This window comes from Lissotriton vulgaris, chromosome 2_2, assembly GCF_964263255.1.
Source record: "Lissotriton vulgaris chromosome 2_2, aLisVul1.2, whole genome shotgun sequence".
NCBI lineage: Eukaryota > Metazoa > Chordata > Amphibia > Caudata > Salamandridae > Lissotriton > Lissotriton vulgaris.
Window position 1 is genome coordinate 328,924,469 of NC_141688.1, and position 21,132 is coordinate 328,945,600.

The window sequence follows — 21,132 nt, forward strand, 5'->3', positions numbered from 1 at the left end:
TGGGAACAGCACCAACACCCACCGACCATGCATGCAACCTAGGATTCATCCTCGACTCCTCCCTCTCCATGGCTAAGCAGGTCAGCGCCATCTCCTCCTCCTGCTACAACACCATCCGCATGCTCCGCAGGATCTACAAGTGGATCCCGACCGAAACAAGAAAAACGGTTACACAGGCCCTCGTCAGCAGCAGACTGGACTACGGCAACGCACTCTACGCAGGAATCCCAGCCAAACACCTACGATGACTACAACGCATCCAAAACGCCTCCGCCCAACTGATCGTCAACGTCCCCCGCCGTAGCCACATCACCCCCCACCAGAGAGACCTACACTGGCTCCCCGTCGACAAGAGGATCACCTTCAAGCTCCTCACCCACGCACACAAAGCACTCCACAACGCCGGATCAGCCTACCTTAACAGCAGACTCAGTTTCCACAACCCCACCCGCCAGCTCCAATCCGCCAGCCTCGCCCTCGCCCTCGCCGCTGTCCGCCGCATCCAACGAACGACCTCCGGCGGAAGATCCTTCTCTTAACTCGCCACCAAGACCTGGAACACCCTCCCTATCCACATACGGCAGACCCAAGACCTACTTGCCTTCAGAAGACTCCTCAAGACCTGGCTCTTCGAGCAGTAACAGCACCCCCTCCCCCAAGCGCCTTGAGACCCTCACGGGTATGTAGCGTGCTCTACAAGTACTCTGATTGATTGAGTACAGACAGGGTAAGGGCTCAGAGGGAGCAGGGAGGGGGGTCAGAGGGAGTGCAGACAGGGGAGGGGCTTGGGGGTCAGAGGAAGTAGGAAGGGGGCTCAGAGGGAGTGCAGGCCGGGTAGGGGCTGGGGGGGGGGGGTCAGAGGAAGCAAGTAGGGGGGTCAGAGGGATTGCAGACAGGGGAGGGGTCAAAGGGAGCAGAGAGGGGGGTCAGAGGGAGTACAGACGGGAGGGGCCGGGGGTTAGAGGGAAGAAGGCAGATGGATGGGGAGGGGTTTAAAGGAAGTACAGGCAGGGGAAGGGCTGGGGGGTCGGAGGGAGCAGGAGAGGGAGTGCAGACAGGGGAGGTGCTGGGGGGTCAGAGAGAGTGCAGACAGGGGATTGGTTGGAGGTCAGAGGGAGTAGGAGCAGAGGGGCTAGGGAGGTCAGAAGGAGTGCAGACAGGGCAGGGGCTGGGGGTCTGAGGGAGGGGCACAGAGGGATCAGGGGGAGGGGAGTCAGAGGGAGTGCAGGCAGGGGAGGGGCTGAGGGTCGGAGGGAGTGCAGACAGGGGAGGGTCTGGGGCTCACAGGGAGCAGGAGGGGTGGTCAGAGGGTTTTCAGATAGAGGTGGGGCTCAGAGGGAGCAGGAGGGGTGGTCAGAGGGTTTTCAGACAGAGGTGGGGTTCAGAGGGAAGGGACGGGGGTCTGAGGGAGTGCAGACAGGGTAAGGGTTCAGAGGGAGCAGGGAATGGGGTCAGAGGGAGTGCAGACAGGGGAGGGACTGGGGGTCTGAGGGAGGGGCACAGAGGGATCAGGGGGAGGGGAGTCAGAGGGAGTGCAGGCAGGGGAGGGGCTGGGGGGTCAGAGGGAGTGCAGACAGGGGAGGGTCTGGGGCTCAGAGGGAGCAGGAGGGGTGGTCAGAGGGTTTTCAGACAGAGGTGGGGCTCAGAGGGAGCAGGAGGTGTGGTCAGAGGATTTTCAGACAGAGGTGGGGCTCAGAGGGAAGGGACGGGGGTCTGAGGGAGTACAGACAGGGTAAGGGTTCAGAGGGAGCAGGGAAGGGGGTCAGAGGGAGTGCAGACAGGGGAGGGGCTGGGGAGTCAAAGCGAGCTGGAGGGGGGTCTGAGGGAGTACAGACAGGGGAGGGGTTGGGAGGTCAGACGGAGCAGGAAGGGTTCAGAGGGAGGGGCAGGGGGTCAGAGGGAGCAGGAGGGGGGTCAGAGAGAGCAGGGGGGTCAGAGGGAGTACAGACAGGGGAGGGGCTGGGGGATCAGAGGGAGAGGAGCAGAGGTAAGGGGGGTCAGGGAGTGCAGGCAGGGTAGTGGCTGGTGGGTCAGAGAGAGTGCAGACAGGGGAGGGGTCAAAGGGATCAGAGAAGGGGGTCAGAGGAAGTACAGACAGGGGAGGGGCTGGGGGTTAGAGGGAGGGGAGCAGATGGATGGGGAGGGGTTCAAAGGAAATACACGCAGTGGAAGGGCTGGGCGGTCAGAGGGAGCAGGACAGGGAGTGCAGACAGGGGAGGGGGCGGGGGGTCAGAGGGAGTGCAGACAGAGGATTGGTTGGAGGTCAGAGGGAGGAGGAGCAGAGGGATCAGGGGGGTCAGAGGGAGTGCAGACAGGGGAGGGGCTGGGGGTCAGAGGGAGGGGGACAGAGGGATCAGGGGGAGTGCAGGCATGGGAGGGGCTGGGGGGTCAGAGGGAGGGGAACAGAGGGATCAGGGGGAGGGGAGTCAGAGGGAGTGCAGGCAGGGGAGGGGATGGGGGTCAGAGGGAGTGCAGGCAGGGGAGGGGCTGGGGGTCAGAGGGAGGGGGACAGAGGGATCAGGGGGAGTGCAGGCATGGGAGGGGCAGGGGGTCAGAGGGAGCAGGAGGTGTGGTCAGAGGGATTTCAGATAGGGGTGGGGCTCAGAGGGAAGGGAAGGGGGTTCGGAGGGAGTATAGACAGGGTAAGGGCTCAGAGGGAGCAGGGAAGGGGGTCAGAGGGAGTGCAGACAGGGGAGGGACTGGGGGCCAGAGTGTCAGAAACTCTAAGAAATTCCACAAGAGCCGAAGATGGTCCAAAGCCCCTCCACTGGTACTCCTACCAACAGAATCTCTACTGGTGAGCGCAACAGCGGAGGGAAAGGGGAAGTGGATAAAAAGAGAGAACGCCTCTTGACGGAGATATAGAAGTTCTCCGCTACTCTGTCTGGGACTGGATACTCAGCATCTGCATTGTGAGAAAAACAATCGTACATGCATCTAAACACCAGTAACTCTCTAAATATTATAACTGTGAACTTTTATTACCCCAACAACATTAGGCTATTGCTTCTCTCTTGTGGCAGTATTTCTTTGAAGAAGACTAAACAATTGTGATATATTCTCAGAAGTCATGCTTCTCTAGGAGAATTAAATTTAGTCTTTATATATACTTTTCACTGAGTCATATAGTCTCTTCAAAACGTTGAAAACTTGCGCAATTCAGTGGAGAAGGTAATATCCACAAACTGAAGAAACTAGGCAACACAGAGGTGAACAATACCTTATCTTCTTGTTAACTTCCACGGAGAAACAACTCTTACCAGATAGGCTTTGCTTTCAGCTAAATTACATTTTTAGAATTAATTGTGCATGCGAATAGAGCTCTATCGCAAGTTGTTCTGTTTCCTGGTTGAAGCAAAAGATGAATTCAGGGACACTCTTGGAACCGCTGATAAATTCCTCTTAGAAATTCTTCAAAACGCAGAGATCGCTGAAAGATGCACAACGCGCCTCAGGCTATAGTTGAAGTTTTAGTCAAAACTGAAAAAGCACCGCTTCAAAGATAAATCTCCACCAAACATAGGAGATAGATAAGTCGTTGAACTGTCCTGTTATAAAGACGCTGAATCGTGATTGAAAAAGTTCAAGGTTCTTTTAATAATCCATTTATAGAAACCAGCCAACGTGTTTCGTTTTGTCAAGCAGAACTTCTTCAGGGCTGTAAATCTTAAAAAAAAGGAGACATACAAAAACCAATATAAGTGCGACAAAAACACAACATGTGCATATACATTTATAAATACATATAAAAAATTGCAACAAAACAGTGCCCACATAAAACTACTTGTATCTAAAAAGTACAGCATTTGATAAATAAAGGCATTATCTAACCTGTTATTTCTAATTTGTGTACCGAGTACTTACTTAATTCATATTACACCCTAATGGCCAACCTGTCACTATGACAATGTTTTTGCAATGGGTGCACTTTAACTAATCTAATATCTTCTGACAACATTTTGTTTTAGAAAATTTGAATTCATATCAAAATCACATGTATCAGCGTCATTTTGTATTGCAACCATCTGAAATACAAGCTGTAGGAACCATCCCACACATAACATATCAACACAACCCCGAGTCAACTCAGGTAATATGATATCAAAACAGTTGGTTAACCCTAGGGTATATTAATACTTAGATGATAAAAAGAGAGGACCCTTTTCAAATAACTACCAGTATTTCATGAGTTATATAGGAAGGCCAAGTAAATGTTCCTAACATTATCTCCATAATACAATATTCAGAAAATTCGCCATTTAGAGTTCACATATCCCTTGAAACAATCCTTGATCTTGGATCGTTCTGCCCAAGCTGTCACATCTAGTTCGATACATGGTACCATGACAATTCATCTCCCCATTTTTTGAAAGCATCTTTTCTTTGATTATTTATTGTGCTCCCTCTAAGTTCATAGTGAAAACCAGAAATATGGCAAAATCAAACTGGTATATACCCATAGGCCCGATGGTATCTATGTGCAAGAATGTTTAGACCAATATTTGGCTTTTAACATTAATAAAAGGTTAAAAGATGGAACTTCTTTTTATATTTAACAGGGCCCTAACAGTGTTGACAACCATATGTTGATTTAATAAACATGGTTCCTACCGCAATCGAAGTTTCCAGGCGTATTGTGTTTTCAAAGCCAAATCATCTTTTCGAAATTAATACGTTATCTCAATTTGAACAATCCTGCTAAGGTGGGCCTTGCTACATCTAACAAGGAAGCTAGATTCTCACTTAGACAATTGGAAATATACACATTTTTGGGCCCACCTTAGCAGGATTGTTCAAATTGAGATAACGTATTAATTTCGAAAATATGATTTGGCTTTGAAAACACAATACGCCTGTAAACTTCGATTGCGATAGGAACCATGTTTATTAAATCCTTTTATCTCATATATACTTTTTAGTAGGAGTCACACTAACAACACTGTTGGTATAGATATCTTGAAATAGCATACTGATTTGTAAAAATATAGATGGTACAGATACACGGGATCGTGTTTTCATTTTACATATGACATATGATTGTCAACACCGTTCGGGCCCTGTTAAATATAAAAAGAAGTTCCATCTTTTAACCTTTTATTAATGTTAAAAGCCAAATATTGGTCTAAACATTCTTGCACATAGATACCATCGGGCCTATGGGTATATACCAGTTTGATTTCGCCATATTTCTGGTTTTCACTATGAACTTAGAGGGAGCACAATAAATAATCAAAGAAAAAATGCTTTCAAAAAAGGGGGAGATGAATTGTCATGGTACCATGTATCGAACTAGATGTGACAGCTTGGGCAGAACGATCCAAGATCAGGGATTGTTTCAAGGGATATGTGAACTCTAAATGGAGAATTTTCTGAATATTGTATTATGGAGATAATGTTAGGAACATTTACTTGGCCTTCCTATATAACTCATGAAATACTGGTAGTTATTTGAAGAGGGTCCTCTCTTTTTATCATCCTAGTATTAATATACCCTAGGGTTAACCAACTGTTTTGATATCATATTACCTGAGTTGACTCGGGGTTGTGTTGATATGTTATGTGTGGGATGGTTCCTACAGCTTGTATTTCAGATGGTTGCAATACAAAATGACGCTGATACATGTGATTTTGATATGAATTCAAATTTTCTAAAACAAAATGTTGTCAGAAGATATTAGATTAGTTAAAGTGCACCCATTGCAAAAACATTGTCATAGTGACAGGTTGGCCATTAGGGTGTAATATGAATTAAGTAAGTACTCGGTACACAAATTAGAAATAACAGGTTAGATAATGCCTTTATTTATCAAATGCTGTACTTTTTAGATACAAGTAGTTTTATGTGGGCACTGTTTTGTTGCAATTTTTTATATGTATTTATAAATGTATATGCACATGTTGTGTTTTTGTCGCACTTATATTGGTTTTTGTATGTCTCCTTTTTTTACGATTTACAGCCCTGAAGAAGTTCTGCTTGACAGAACGAAACGCGTTGGCTGGTTTCTATAAATGGATTATTAAAAGAACCTTGAACTTTTTCAATCACGATTCAGCGTCTTTATAACAGGAGAGTTCAACGACCTATCTATCTCCTATGTTTGGTGGAGATTTATCTTTGAAGCGTTGCTTTTTCAGTTTTGACAAAAACATAGACTTTCTTTCCAAGTTTTGGGATATGCTTTCAGGACAGGGAGCATTTGAGAATTGCACGCTATTTCGTTGAAAATTATAATATGTTGGTGATATTTGGGTTGGTGCTTTGAGAAAATAAGAGTGGTCCACTGTCCAAACTGGGTTGTATCAAAGCTATAGTTGAAGTGCGAGGTTCCTATTTGGAACATGCACACTTCTATTCAGAGTTCCGCAAGAGCGGTGAACACTAGAGCGCTGACCAAGCTTGAGAACATTAGTCTTTAGATCGCTGGCAACTTGGTGTGCCATTTGTAAAACCTGTAAAAAACTTTTAAAAGTTTTGTTGAATGAAGTATGCAACCTTTTCCTACGTGGATACTTAGCAGCCTTCTTTAAATGTGTGTTGGTCTTTTTACTTACTCTGACACTTGCTACGATGGTCTTGAAACAGAGGGTGTGCAGACAGGGGAGGGGCTGGGAGGTCAGAGGGAACAGGGGGGTCAGAGGAATTGCACACAGGGGAGGGGCTGGGGGTCAGAGGAAGCAGGAAGGGGGTCAGCGAGAGCAGGAGGGTGATGAAGGGGGTGTCAGAGGGTGCAGGGAGGGGTTCAGCTAAAGCAAGGGGGAGGAAGGTGGGTCAAAGGGAGCAGGTGGGGGTCAGAGGGAGTGCAGACAGGGGAGAGGGTCAGAGGGAGCATGGAGGGGGTCAGAGGGAGTGCAGACAGGGGAGGGTCTGGGGGCTCAAGGGGAGGGAGGAAGGGGGTCAGAGCGAGCAGGGAGGGGGTCAGAGGGAGTGCAGACAGGGGAGGAGCTGGGGGTCAGAGGGAGAAGGAGGGTGGTCAGAGGGAGTGGAGACAGGGGAGGAGCTGGCGGGGTCAGAGGGAACATGGCGTGGGGTCAGAGGGAGTGCAGAAGGGGACCTCCCATTTTGGGTTTCATTGACAATTTCTATGAAACTTTTTAACCGCATGCGCGCTAGCGCAATTCCGCTCCTGTGCTGAGTTTTTTAAAACCGCACTTTACGTGACGAGCTGGGCTCGTCATCAGCGTGCAAGGAGGCTACGCCATGACGAGCCCAGCTCGTCATCAGCTTGGAAGGGGTTAATCAATCTAGTAGCATGAATGTGAGGGGAAGATTCCCAAGATCTCTCCTCAGGTCCAAAACCCTTCGAGTCAGCCAAGTAATATAATTTGCCTCAAGATATCTTGGAATCTAAAATGTTGCTAATTTCGAATTCCTCTTCTGATTCTACTCTAACTGGAAGAGATGACCTTTTTAATCTAATATTCGGGGGACTTTTCTTCAAAAGTGAGACATGGAACACTGGATGGATTTTGACCTGTTTGGGAAAGAACAGTTTTACCACTACTGGGTGTGAGAAGTTGGCCTGATATATGATGTTCACTAGTTCTAGTGACTACCTTGTATCAGTCCAAACAACCCTTATGGTGATTGGTTGTAAGTCAACCTTATAGACCAGCTATCCTAGTAGTGTGGACAAAAGCAGTCTTTAGGCTAAACTCTTTATGGCATGTGAAGCCAGCTGTTTTACCACATATAACCTTTGAATACCAAATGAAAAGGACACCACACAGGTAGTTATGAAAATAAACAGTTATTTATTAACTAACATACACCTCTGAACTCTTTATGAGGTCAGAGGGCTAAGCACAAGACAAACTCTTAGGAAAAATACGTTTAAGTTGCACGATTTACAATGGTGCCCTAGGGGCACGACAAACCATATACTAAGTAAGTGGAATGTGAAAGTCAATTAAAGGAATGGAGCTGTCCAGAGGTTGTAGGATCGCTGGGACCACGCTATACTAACGTTGAGGTAAGTAATAGGAGGGCCACGGAGCGCGTGTGCAGAGTGTGAACTCACACGCGAGATGTGTACAAACGTCTATGGACAGTACAGTTTAAAGAAAAGGTGAGTACGGACGTTCCTGACTAGATAGGACTGAAACAACAGTGGAACTGGACACTAGAATAGTCAAGCTACCCATGAGCACCGAAATGCTCGAGTTACCTCACCCACAGGCTGCTGGTGCATAGGTGCGAAGTCGTGTCAGGTTTCTATGGAGCCTTGAAGAAAGATGCTGCAGGCGACCAGGAGGAAGATGTCCGGTGCAATCCAAGGGTGGATTGGTGAAGAGAGGAACCTGAAAGCAGAGGGGACAATGTTCAAAGTCACTAGCCAGTGACTGGAGTGGAACCAGAAGTGAAACCAGATGTCGTCGTTGCGATCAGGTGAAGGTGGACGCTTGTCTCTGCAGCCACGTGGACCAGGTGGTGTCTTCGACGACCAGGACGGAGGCACGAGCTGTCCCACGCAGGCTCTCGCTGTCGGCGGTGTCGTCTCCGGATTCGGGTTCAACAGGCCTTGGCAAAGGCAACCCACGCAGTGAGTGGAAACGGCGTCTGGAGTGGACCAGGAGGGTCTGGGGTGCTCCTCCTTTGGAAGGGAGCAAGGGCCAGTCTGGAGCAACCAGACCAGCAGCAAAGTTGTCGGTGTTCGTCGTCTAGGAGGTCACTAGCCAGCCGGCAAGTGACCAGACAACGCGTCGAGCAGCAAACAGGCAGAAGGACCCCACGCAGATCTTGTGGATGCTGGAGGGCTGATCTTCGATGCAGGAGCTGCTCGGGGTCGGGGCTTCTCAGTCCCCAAAGCACTTGAACGAGGAGGCCTCGGAAGTCGTGCTGGAGCGAAGTGCTGCTTCTTTCAAGATGGCCGGTCCCACGTGTCTCGTCGCACCCACGGGTCTCAGCTCGGCTGTAGATGTGGGTTGAGGTCGGAGAGGTCTGGGAATCCGGGTCTCGTCGGGCTCTGAAGTCTGGATCCTTTGCAGGAAGACAACAAAGGGAAGTCGCGGTACGCTGATGGTGCCTGCAGATGCAGGATGGACACTCCTTGCCCACAAGGGAGATTCCTTGTGTCTTCTGTGGAGCAGAACGTCGAGGTCCAGAGTTTCTTCTTGTGAAGTTGATCAGGATAATCTAATTTGGAATGGGAGCAGCTCCTACCTTTATTCAGCTAAAGGGGGCTGCACTACGACTAGGTCCCTCCTCTGGGTGGGACCAGGAAGGTTCCTTTGTCCGGTCCTGCACCAGCTCTGGGGCTGGGGTGCCCCAGGAACTGGTTTGGACCAGCATATGCACAGGGACACCTGGTGTGCCCCAGGCATGTCTCATTCCTTTCTGCCCTGTCCTACCTAATACACAAAATCCTGTCTGGGGTGGTGCTAGCACCTCCCAAGGCAGGAAACCCTTTGTCCAAGCCTCCCTCGCTGGAAGGACTCCCAGCAGCAGGAGGTCAGACTTGTGTCTGTGGTGGCAGCATCCATTTTGTGATGCTGAGGCTCGAGTTAACTTTAACCGGGGTTCACAGTTACATCCATGTCGTGTCCCTCTAGAAGGGTGGAATGCTAACCCCGTCGCCAGAATTGGCGAGGGGTTAGTATTCCAATTCGTATGACACCTTACTCGACATGTTTTGATAATGCGATACCAAAGTTAGCAAATAACCGCGAGGATTATTATGCACTTAAGAGTATATGGTACGCGTTATCATGGAACAGCTATTAGGACTTGGTTCCGCAAGCTGCAAACGGGCTCAGCTCATGCCAGAGCACCATCTCACATAATTCCAAGCACTCTGCCTTCAGGATTGATGAGGCCTGCCATAGGAGTGACTGATAGAAATATATGTGTCCATTTTAGGGTTAGATATAGAGATACTATATCTAAAGCAAAGGGTGATTACACCACCTTGCCCCAGCTGTCGTGCAGCCAGTTGTGTCAGATTTGGATGGCCAGCCAGGGGGGGCATAATACATGCTGCAGCCCCTGGTAGGCCCTGGGTACACCTATGCCCTGGATACCTAAGGTATGCTGTACAGGGACTGATAAGGTGGCCCAGTACCAATCGGTAAATGCACCTAAGGTACATGCTTGACAATTTAGAGAGAGAACAGCTAGGCTGGGGGTCTGATTAGCAGGCCCACAGCCAGGGAAAGTCGTAAACTAGTGAAGCAAAAAGCAAAAATCGGGGGTGACCATAGGATTGCAGACCCCACTCTCCTACACTGGGCTGATTATTTTCTTGATTTTAAAAGGGTCAATGAAACAAGGTTGAAACATTCTATTACCCTTTAGTCTAAGATGGTGAGTAGATAACCAGACCTTTTGTCCTTCTACATAATGTGGACCTGACCTTCTTCTCTTATCTGCGTGTCTTATATATGACTCTTTTGCCTAAAGCAAATTTTCTTGGCCCTTTTCATATGACTCTTGTAGTTTTTCAACTAAATCTTTTACTGCTGGGACTGATTCTTCTTTCTTTCCCAACATTACCCAGGGGTGTCTTCCAGAATTCAATCAAAAGTGTATACCCAGTGGAATCATGCACTGCATTATTGTATGCAAACTCAGCTGTCCAGAGTAGATTTGACCAACTACCTTCCTGTTCCAGTAAATACAATCTCAAATACTGCTCCGACTCCCGATTCACCTGTTCTGTCTGACCGTCTGTTTCCGATGGTAACTAGTGGAAAATCTGGTGTCTACACCTAAACTATGCATGAAACTTTTCCAAAATGTTGACACAAATTGAGAGTTTCTAGCTTAGATGACTATCTGTGGTACCCCATGAGCCCTAACTACATGATGATTATATTGCTGGACCAATTGAAAGGCAGTGGGTACACTCTTTAGGGGAACAAAATGACTAATTTTAGAGAAAGTATCTACAAAAACCAATATGGTGTTAAACTCTCGACTTTTAGGAAGATCCACAATTAAATCCATAGACACGGTGTGCCAAGGATGTGGAGCATTGGGAAAAGGTTGTAAATACCCCTGTGGCACCTGTCTGCAAGGTTTGCCTTTGATACAGATTTCACAAGTTGATATATACTGTCTTACTATTTGGCCACCAAAAATACTGTCTAACCAAATTTAAGGTCTTCACACTCTTATGACCGCCAACAGGTCATCATAATGATAGAGCGCGCAGGTCACCCGACCAACATTGTTACCAAATATGCACACTAGGGCCCATAAAATATTTTTCGTAATACTTTAATCAGGTAACCCACACTCTACTATCAGCAGTTCGGTTCCTTTCTGTTTATTTCCGTGTACCTGACTTACCAATCCTCGTCTCAGGTACCTAAGATCACAACGGATCTAGGAGCTAGCTGTGGAGAAAGTAGACAACACGAATACCATATACCATTTCAATTTCTTTGTACTCTTTATAATAACCACAAACGCAGGAAGTTTAAAAAAAACCTTTATCTAGTTATCGTTTTCTTCAGTTTCCATGAGCCACAGGTTAATACAAATCAAACTATCTATTACTAAGATTAAGAAGATAGTATAACAATGAATTAAAGTAAGAAACATTTAGAAGTTTGGAAATAAAGGGAAGGGGAAAATAAGGAACACGCTAAATTTAGATCAACAGACTTTCATAACTTCACTAAAGGCGGGTAAGGAAAGGGAACATACTAGTCAGAGCAGACTTTCAGTTATCACTGACTGTCTATAAGAAACGAAACTGTATTTGATTCGTCCAGATGTTCTTATTCACTAACGGGAGGGTAAGAATGGAACAAACTATATATGCCTATGATTCAGAAATAGTCTAAAGGTAGGGAGATAATGGAACATGCTAATACACCAGTTTATAAGAGAATCTTATTTGTAAAGAAAAACAGGGTAAATGACAAATAGGCAATTTGCTTTATTCGGGAAAAGGGAGAAAAGCTTAGATAGACAAACACCCACACTTACTTATATTTACCTAGGATAGATTGAAGACCAACCCTGGCCACGGGTCGGTTAGAAAGGGCGGGAAAGGACCCTCAAGGACTTAGGCTGCCAGTAGGCGAGCAGGTACAGCTCATGGACAGTCAGGACAGGATAACCTCAGGATTTGGATCAGGACTGGGCTCACCAAAGGGTACGACCAACACCTGCAGCTTCGGATGCAACGCCTGCTCTACCCCCTCTCTGCAAGGAATCTGCCAATAACCCCGATTGGGTTCTCGAATCTCCCAGAAAAGTGCTTTGCCAGCACTTAAGGTTTCCCAAACTCCGACTGAGTCTAGGGAAATTACGGACAGAGTGCTCCGCAGCTCTCTGTATCAATCACCGATAGAGTTCGATGGGTCAGTGACAGGTCAGCTATTCGGACAAGTCGGACAATTTCTCTAGCTAAACCTAGGCAAATTATACTGTTTTCAGGACAATGTACCACCCACAAATGTTGCAAGTGAAAGGTTCCCTTATTTCTGATTGGGCAAGGGAGGAGGTTAGGTCATGGTACTTCCTAAAATTTAGACTTTCTCAGACTTAATATTCATTTTCGAACCCACCCCTTACATTCCAGTTCCCATGGCAAGAGAGGTTTCAGAAGACAATGGGGTACACAAAAATTCTTATACATTTGTAGCAATTGCAGGTACAAGTCAGCTTCTTCAGCTAGGTCGGAGTGCAGGTTCCAGGAGCATCCGGGCTTTGGCTGCCAGCTGGCTGGGTTCCACTGCTGCATGACTTTCTTTTCCCCCGTCACATGACTGGTTCTATTCGGGCTTCAAGATGGAGTAGCGGTGCTTCCCAGCCCTCCCCCCCCGAGGATGGTACATGAAAAGTAAACGAAAACAATTTAGAAACACAGAAAAAAATGAATACACTGTATACCGTGAATGGCTATACTACATCCCTTACTTTATAATAACTATAGCATTAGGAGTTAAGCAGAATAAACGGCTTTGCCAAAGCAGCAGTGCAAGCACGGAGCATGTGAAAAACAAAGCGGCCATATTTAGCAATACTGCGCATGAGCGACAAGTTCCCTCCAGAACTGCGAGTGCGTCACATCACGTGGGTATGACCGACGCATGCGCAGACTAGAATCCCGCAAAGCAGCGACCAGGTTAGAAGCAAGCTTCATTACTTTTAGTAAACACATAGGCAAGCGTCTCTGGGACACCCCTGTGTCGGGTAAAAGTGCAATATTAGTAAGACAAACATGTTGAATTAACTTATTAATGTTATTTGAGGTTCTTGATACGAGAAAGTCGCGTCACATGCGAATTCTTGCTCCATCATTCCCCTCTTTGATGATATTTACTATCATCACTGTTAATGGAACCAGATGCCAACTTGTCGCATGTCTTCCATCTCAATCTCCTCAATCATTCAATTAATCTTTTCTTTAGTTTCTTTATTAGGGTGAGAATTTGTTATCTTTTTATAAAATTGATTATTCAGTTCCTCCAGTTCCAATTCATCCACATTCCTCTTCACTCCTCTCTTATTCACAGTATACGTTTTCTGATGTTTGCGACATTTACAACAAATGAATATAAGAAACACTACGATAATAATGCCCATGATTGGCAATAGTATTTTACTCAAAAGACTTTTCCCTAGGTTAGTAAACCAATGACCTACAGAGGAGAGACCATCTGTTAGTCTCTTCCAGGCACTGTTAACTTCCAGTTGTTTGAGCTCTTTTTCCAAATTTGTAATATTCCTCACATACCTTTTGATCTCCACACTTTTGTCAGGTATGTAAGTGCAACAGTGCTTTCAACATTCCACAGACTCCGCCCTCTTTTGCTAATAAGGTATCAAGAGCAAGCCTGTTTTGTAAAACCATAGATCTGTTCGCAACCATCTCGGTATTGACCATCAGGAAACCTCCAGCAGTGTCAGTAGATAACCAATCCACTACTGTTGACAATTAGCAAATTCTGTGTGTATTCAGAGTCACTCCCACTGCAGGTATCAATGCACTAAAAATATCTCCCACTATTTCTCCAGCACTCTCTCTTTTTGTGCGTGCTAATTTGTTAGTCTTTTCAATGCTTCCAGTACTTTTCCCCACATGGTATATCTTTGGAAAGACAATACCAAAGTAACCGCTTCCGTACCAATGGTCCGGTAATTTGAAGTAAGCCTTGTTTCCGCATATAAAATAGATTCCAGGAAACACGGGCTCTGACCCATCTTTGAATCCCCAACCCCCAATCGCCTAGTAATTATGTTCGCACTCATTGGAATCAATGAATATGTTATTATAGTAATTAGTCATTTCTCTATGAAGACAAAGCTTCCCTTTCTTTTCGAAATCCAGCAACAAGGCAGCATTTTCTCTACCATTTGAGGTACTTTCTATATTTTCTGCCCATTTAGGAACTTTCTGAGTTTTATCTTTGGCCTTCCTTTGGAAGCTTTCTCTTCTTTTCTCTACCATATCTACAAATTCCTTCTCCTTTTCATGTAGAGAACAAGTCAGGTTATTCTTGTGTGCGTCATCTATGTTAATTTTACCTACAGTTAGAAAATAATCACCCATATATTTAGCTACATCTCTAGTCGAATGTACAGGATTCAGAGTCCTTCGAACAGGAAGTTCAGAAAAAGTCATGTCAAAGTTTGAGTAGTAATACTGTAACGGTCCTCGCCTGTAAAATAAGCTAGTCAGTACACTACAGGAAATTCCATAGGTCAAGGGTAAGTGGTGGTAAGTCACGCCCTCAGCTACTGAAGTAGGTAGCTTCATAAAGACATAACAGTCATCTATCTCCATTGTCTCTACATAATGTACTAATAGATTCGCAAAAACATTTAAATGAGTTTTGTTCCGGATTTTATTGACGTGTAAGTCTTCCTCATGTGGTCTGTCTAATGCAGCTAAACTTTGTGGAGTGTTTCTAGTATGTGATTCTACAGTGTTGTCCGGTAAATTATTATTGGGTTACAGACTTGGGTTTTCGCTCATCATAGATGGAATGGTTATGGTCAGTGCTATCCAGAGTATTATAATTAGTGCCACACTACATACACATATTTGACAACACGGTTTACACCAATTACGCCTAGGTCTTCCATTTACACTGGAATCAGACATTTTGGGCTTAAGAGAAGTTTTCAACCCCTCTTTGTAACTTTATACAGGTTTTCTTACACCAAGCAACTTCAGGTTGGCTCTTCTTCTTCGGTGCTCTGAATAGTAATCACCACTTCGTCACTTTCGTCACTTATATCAAGATCTTCGAACTCCTCCAGTACCAGAAAAGTCCATTCAGGATCCTGATATTTACTGTTTTGTCTCCTTAGTCGGGCACTTTTTCTCTTAGGCTTGGTTCCAGATTTCTCCTTTTCTCTAGCAGCCTGTTTCCTTTCCTCAAGCTTTTCCTCTACAGTTTTTAGTCTTAGTCTCAGTCTTTTGATGAATCTTGGTTCACTATTCTTTTTCTTGAATCTTTTAACTGGCACTGTTACTGGGCTTTCGCCTAGTGATCTTTTATTTTCATTCAGTTGTGGCACATCTGCTTCGATGGTTTCTTGTTCCATACCTATCTGACTAATTCCAGGTCTTGGGTCGATTTCTTCTGCCTGGTCACTAAGCTGGCCTTGTTCAGGTGTATGTTGGATTTGGCTTTGTTTTGTTTCAGTTTCTTCTTCCTGAACACTTTTATCTATTTCTATCTGACCGTGTTCAAGCACTTCGAACCCTTGATTTTCTTCCGCTTGAACCTTTGCTCTATTTTCTAATTGTCCCTTTTCAATCTCAAGAGTTCTTGGAGGTGTGTCGATAACCTGTTCTGTTCCTATCTGTTCTTCCTCGTTGTCTGATCTGACATGAATCTCGATAATCTGGGTATCCTTTTCTATTCCTGTCTCGTCCTCACTATCCCACTCTCTATCTAAGTAGGTGTATCTTCTGGTTCTTATAGGATCGAATGTCAGGTCGATTACTGGGACCCACTCATCTTGACTGGTGCTCGGTTGTTCGTCATCAGCTACTTCAGGACCAACGTCAGGAGACCCCTTAGCTGCACAACCTTCAGCCTCAGTTTCTTCGTCTTCAGTCACTCTTTTTGTATGACTGGCATGGATCCACTTCGGCACACCTGCACACTTCACCGCTGTTGTGGTAACAAGAATCACTTGTCTCGGTTTTCCCCACTTCGGTGCAAGGCAACTCGATCGGGTGTGTTTCCTTAGCACAACCCAATCCCCTGGGTTCAGATTATGGGCTGGAGTTGTTGGCCTGGCGACGGCGTCTTCCCCAATCTGGTGAGAGATAGAACACACTTGGTCACCCAGTTGCTTGCAGTACTCTAGCACCAAATCATCAGAAATGCTTAGCAGTTTGTGTCCTGGTACCCATGCTTGTCGCATTATTCTTCCCATCAGTATTTCATGGGGGCTCAGGCCTGTCTTCCAATCTGGAATACTTCTGATTCCCATCAGGACAAGGGGCAAGGTGTCTGTCCAATTCATTCCAGTAGAATCACACATTTTTCCTAATCTTGATTTGATAGTGCCATTCAGTTGTTCTACCACTCCAGAAGCCTCTGGGCGATATGCACAGTGCAATTATTGGGTAATTTTGAATGCTTCACAGAGCTGGCCTATTATCTCATTGTGAAAATGCCCACCTCCGTCTGTTTCAATTGTAACTGGAAAACCGAACCTAGGTATCAGTTCCCTTAATAACAACTTGGCTACAGTGATGCCATCATTTCTCTTTGCAGGATAAGCTTCTACCCATTTTGAAAATAAGCAGACAATAACAAGGACGTACTTCATTCCTTTACAGAGGGGCAACTGTATATAGTCAATTTGCAATCTGACAAAGGGACCTTCTGCTTTCCCGATTGAACCTGCTGTAAATACTGTTTTCTTTCCAGGATTAGACTGCTGACACGTTAAGCACCTCTGGCAAAGTGCCTCTGCAATGTTCCTGAATTTCGAATTGTACCATGTCTGTTTAAAGACACGAACCATAGCGTCCCTGCCTATATGTGCATCCCCATGTATTAGCCGGGCCATAGGAGCAAGCAAGCTGTCAGGCAATACAGGCATACCATCAATGTGAACCATGACACCATCCTCACTCCTTTTCTGACAACCAGACTTTCTCCACCTTCTCTTTTCCCTTGGTCCTGCTGCGTTTTGCAAATCTTTCAGTTCTTCCCATGATTGCACATCTTCAAACACCATGTCAGGAATTGGTCTTCGTGGGCCGCTGTCCGCGCAATGCGTGGTAACTGGCAACCTCTTTCCTTGGAACCACACATCCCAGAGGGCCAAGGGTTACGCTGCACATGACGTCAGCCGCGCAGCCCCGGAACTTAAGCCAGGAAGCAAGGGAGAACGGAGCCGATAATTTTGCCGAGCGTGAGCCGAGGTTTGGAGAGGACAGAATTATCGGCCCACGGAAACTGTCCTCCTCTTGGCTGTGTTGACGGAAAATGGCCAAGCTTGACGACGTTCTGGCTGCCCTAGCTTTAGTCCAGACGGAACTGGCTGCCTCCAATAGAGAGGTCGCTGCTTCCAGAACAGAAAACGCTCAATTAAGGGCTCGCATGGACAGGATGCAAGGGAATCCATTTGACGCTGGGGCTAGTACAACCTCTCCCCCTTCCCTAGTTGTAGAAATGCCCACACAAATTCCACTGGCTCCCCCTGAAAGGTTTTATGGGGACAACAAAAAGGTGCAGGTGTTTATGACGCAAATACTTCTACACTTTATGTGTAAGCCAAAAATGTTTTCGACAAACCAGGCCCGGGTGGCCTTTTTGATTTCCTACCTAGGTGGGGAGGCAGCTCAGTGGGCGGTCCCCGTAGTCAGGAGAGACGATCCCTTACTCCACGATTGGGACGAATTCAGGGTAGAATTCAAAAAAACATTCGACCGTAGAGCAGAAACGTTCTCACTAGACCGTGAGCTGTTGGTTCTTAAACAAGGCACTTCGGACTTGGTGTCTTACTTGAACAACTTCCGTCGCTTGGTTGCGGAAACGGATTGGCCTGAGGTCAAACAGTCTGCGTTATTCTACCAAGGATTGAATGACGAAATGAAAGATGTGCTGGCACACATAGACCCTCAACCGCGTACCTGTTCTGCGGTTATAGAGCTCGCTCTCCGCCTGGACCACAGAATAAGGGAGCGTAAAGGTGAATTACGAAAGAAAGAGCCTGTTGTAGTGGTTCATGAGCAAGGAGGAGTGGGTAGCGAGAAGCCTGCTTCCACTCAAGAAGCAATGGAGATAGGAGCTGTCAGGGCTTCATTGTCTTTTAGCGAGAAAGAGCATCGCAGAAAAAATAGACTCTGTTTGTACTGAGGAAAAAAGGGGCACTACCTACAGGAGTGTCCAGTGAAACCAAAAACCAGAAGGTTTAGAACTGGTCAAGCCGCAGCTGGAACCTTGGAGAAGAAGTCGGAAAACTCCAGTGCTTGAGAGTGGAAGGAGGGGAACCCTCAAGCAGGATCACCATCCCTTCAATCACGGCCTGTTGCGAACAAGAAAAGAATCATGTATTCCTGTCCATGTTGTTGTTGCTGGAGACCGGAGAACAAGGAGTCAAGGCCATGGTGGACTCCGGGGCCACTGGGTGTTTCATGGACTATACCGAAGCAGAAAGGCTGGGTATCCAGCTCATAGCAAAGAAACAGCCTGAACCAGTGTATGCAGTCGACGGTAGTGAACTGATCGCAGGACCCATAAAGTACCACACACCGGAATATCGGTGCATCTGTAACGACCTGCACCAGGAAACAATCTTGTTTAACATCATCCAAGCTCCCCAATATGGCATCATATTGGGGCTTCCATGGCTTCAAAAACACGAACCCTACATCCATTGGACCTCGAGGACGATCAGTTTCGTCTCGGATTATTGTAAAGAACATTGTTTGGTGACTACTGAGAGTCCGTCTCAGGCCTTGGCAAGGGTGTATAACATCGCCACAGCGGCCGAGAAAGATATGAAACTCCCGTCCTGTTATTCCGCTTACGCAACGGTATTCAGTGAGGAACAGGCGGAGGCTCTTCCGCCTCACAGAGCCTTCGATTGTCGTATCGATCTAGTTCCAGGAGCGGTGATACCGAACGGCAGACTCTACGCCCTTACCGTGCCGGAAAACGAATACTTGAGAGCATATTTGGACAAGTATCTGGCTCTAGGGTACATACGTCCTTCTCGGTCACCTGCATCATCGCCGTTGTTTTTTATACCAAAAGCAAACGGGGAAAAAAGGTGCTGCATCGACTATCGTGCCTTAAACACCATCACGATAAAGAACCAATACCCTTTACTCCTGATTCCTGTCTAATTAGAAGAGTCAGAGCAGCCACTATATACACCAAGTTGGATCTGCGAGGGGCATACCACCTACTTCGCATAAGAAGGGCCGGCCCCTGGACAGCGCCCCTTGTAAGGGGGGATGTACTGTCAGGAATTGGTCTTCGTGGGCCGCTGTCCGCGCAATGCGTGGTAACTGGCAACCTCTTTCCTTGGAACCACACATCCCAGAGGGCCAAGGGTTACGCTGCGCATGACGTCAGCCGCGCAGCCCTGGAACTTAAGCCAGGAAGCAAGGGAGAACGAAGCCGATAATTTTGCCGAGCGTGAGCCGAGGTTGGGAGAGGACTTTTCACCGGAGCAACTGTGAGTAGGAAGCTTCCGTGTGGTTGCCGGCTGGAGGCACACGGACCCCGGGACAAGTGGAACTTGCGCTGTGTCCCTTTCTGAAGAGATACACGGCTGTGTGTGTCAGAACCCCCCTGAGTCCTCGAGATACCTGTGTTTGTTTTCCCTGTTTGCGGAGAATCGCGGCTGCGTTCTCTTGCGGGGGAAACCTTTCGGAACTTGCTATTTGGCGAGAACAATTCAAGAAACATTTGAGCGTGTTGGATTATTGTGCTTTGGGTGCTATAACTCATTCTCCAAGTCTCACCCGAGTGGGAGCGATTTGGTAACTACGGAAGAGTGTATTGATAACTCCAGACTGAGGTGTACAAACTCTTCTGTGTGTAGCGTATTATCATTTTGAATGCTGGGAAAAAACAGGATATGAAGGTGCAGTGAACCTTCAGCATTTTGCTTATTATTTGTTTGTCGACAACCTCTTTTGTGCTTTATTTACGGTGCAGGAGAGGAACTACAAAAGGGGGTGCCTATGTAAACGGAAGAAGTGGCCCAAGGCAGAACATTGTCAGAAATTGGTAGGTGAGGTGCTGTAAAAAGATTAGGCACTTGGTGAGAATGATATATAATCTCATGTTCATTTTCGTTCCTTTTTAGCTGATTGCTGCCACAGATAGGACCTTACCTCCCTCTCCTGTATACAAAAATTATGCATTTTACTTTTCAGGTATGAGCGAGTTTTCGATAAGAAAGGAGTATTACAACACTGATAGTGATTCAGAGTTATAGAGTAGATAGGGAACGGTGTGAATCTAAACACCTTGTCTTTGTCGTTTCAGATCTCCCTCCCGCTGTCCCCTTCCTTTCCCGCGCTCGCAGAACCATCCTGCTGGTCTGTGACATATACCGGGCCATGGGGTGGTTGCGTGGGTGTGGGTATAGGTCTCTCAACACAGCCACGAGGAGAATTGTGGCGGAGCCTGGCACACCATAAGTTGGCAGCTGTTTCCATGTCCACCCAACTTGATGTTGACTGACATTCGATAACATGCGCAATATTGGGCTAGTTGGTCAGCATGTCGATTACCTGCTGTCACATCGTCATTGCCAGATTTGTGAGCAGCACACTTGACCACTGCTAATTTTTTGGTAACTGGATTGCCTCCAGTAATTCCTTTACAACCTTTCTATTTCTGATAGGAGTACCTGAAGAGGTCAGGAACTCTCTTTGCAGCCACAATTGGCCAAAATCATGCACAACCCCATAGCCGTACTGGCTGTCCATATATATGGTTGTCCTTTTATTTTTCCCAGCTTTAAAGGCTCTGGTCAATGCAATTAATTCGGCTACTTGTGCAGACTTAATTCCAAACAAATAGGATGCTTGTACTACACGTTCTAATGTGCACACTGGATAAGCAGCACTTAAGCCTCCATCCTCATGCCTTAGACACGAGCCATCTACAAACAGTTCGTAATCTTCAACAGGCAAAGGCATTTCCTTAATGTCTGGGCGTGGTTTTGTACTGAACTCAGTCAGG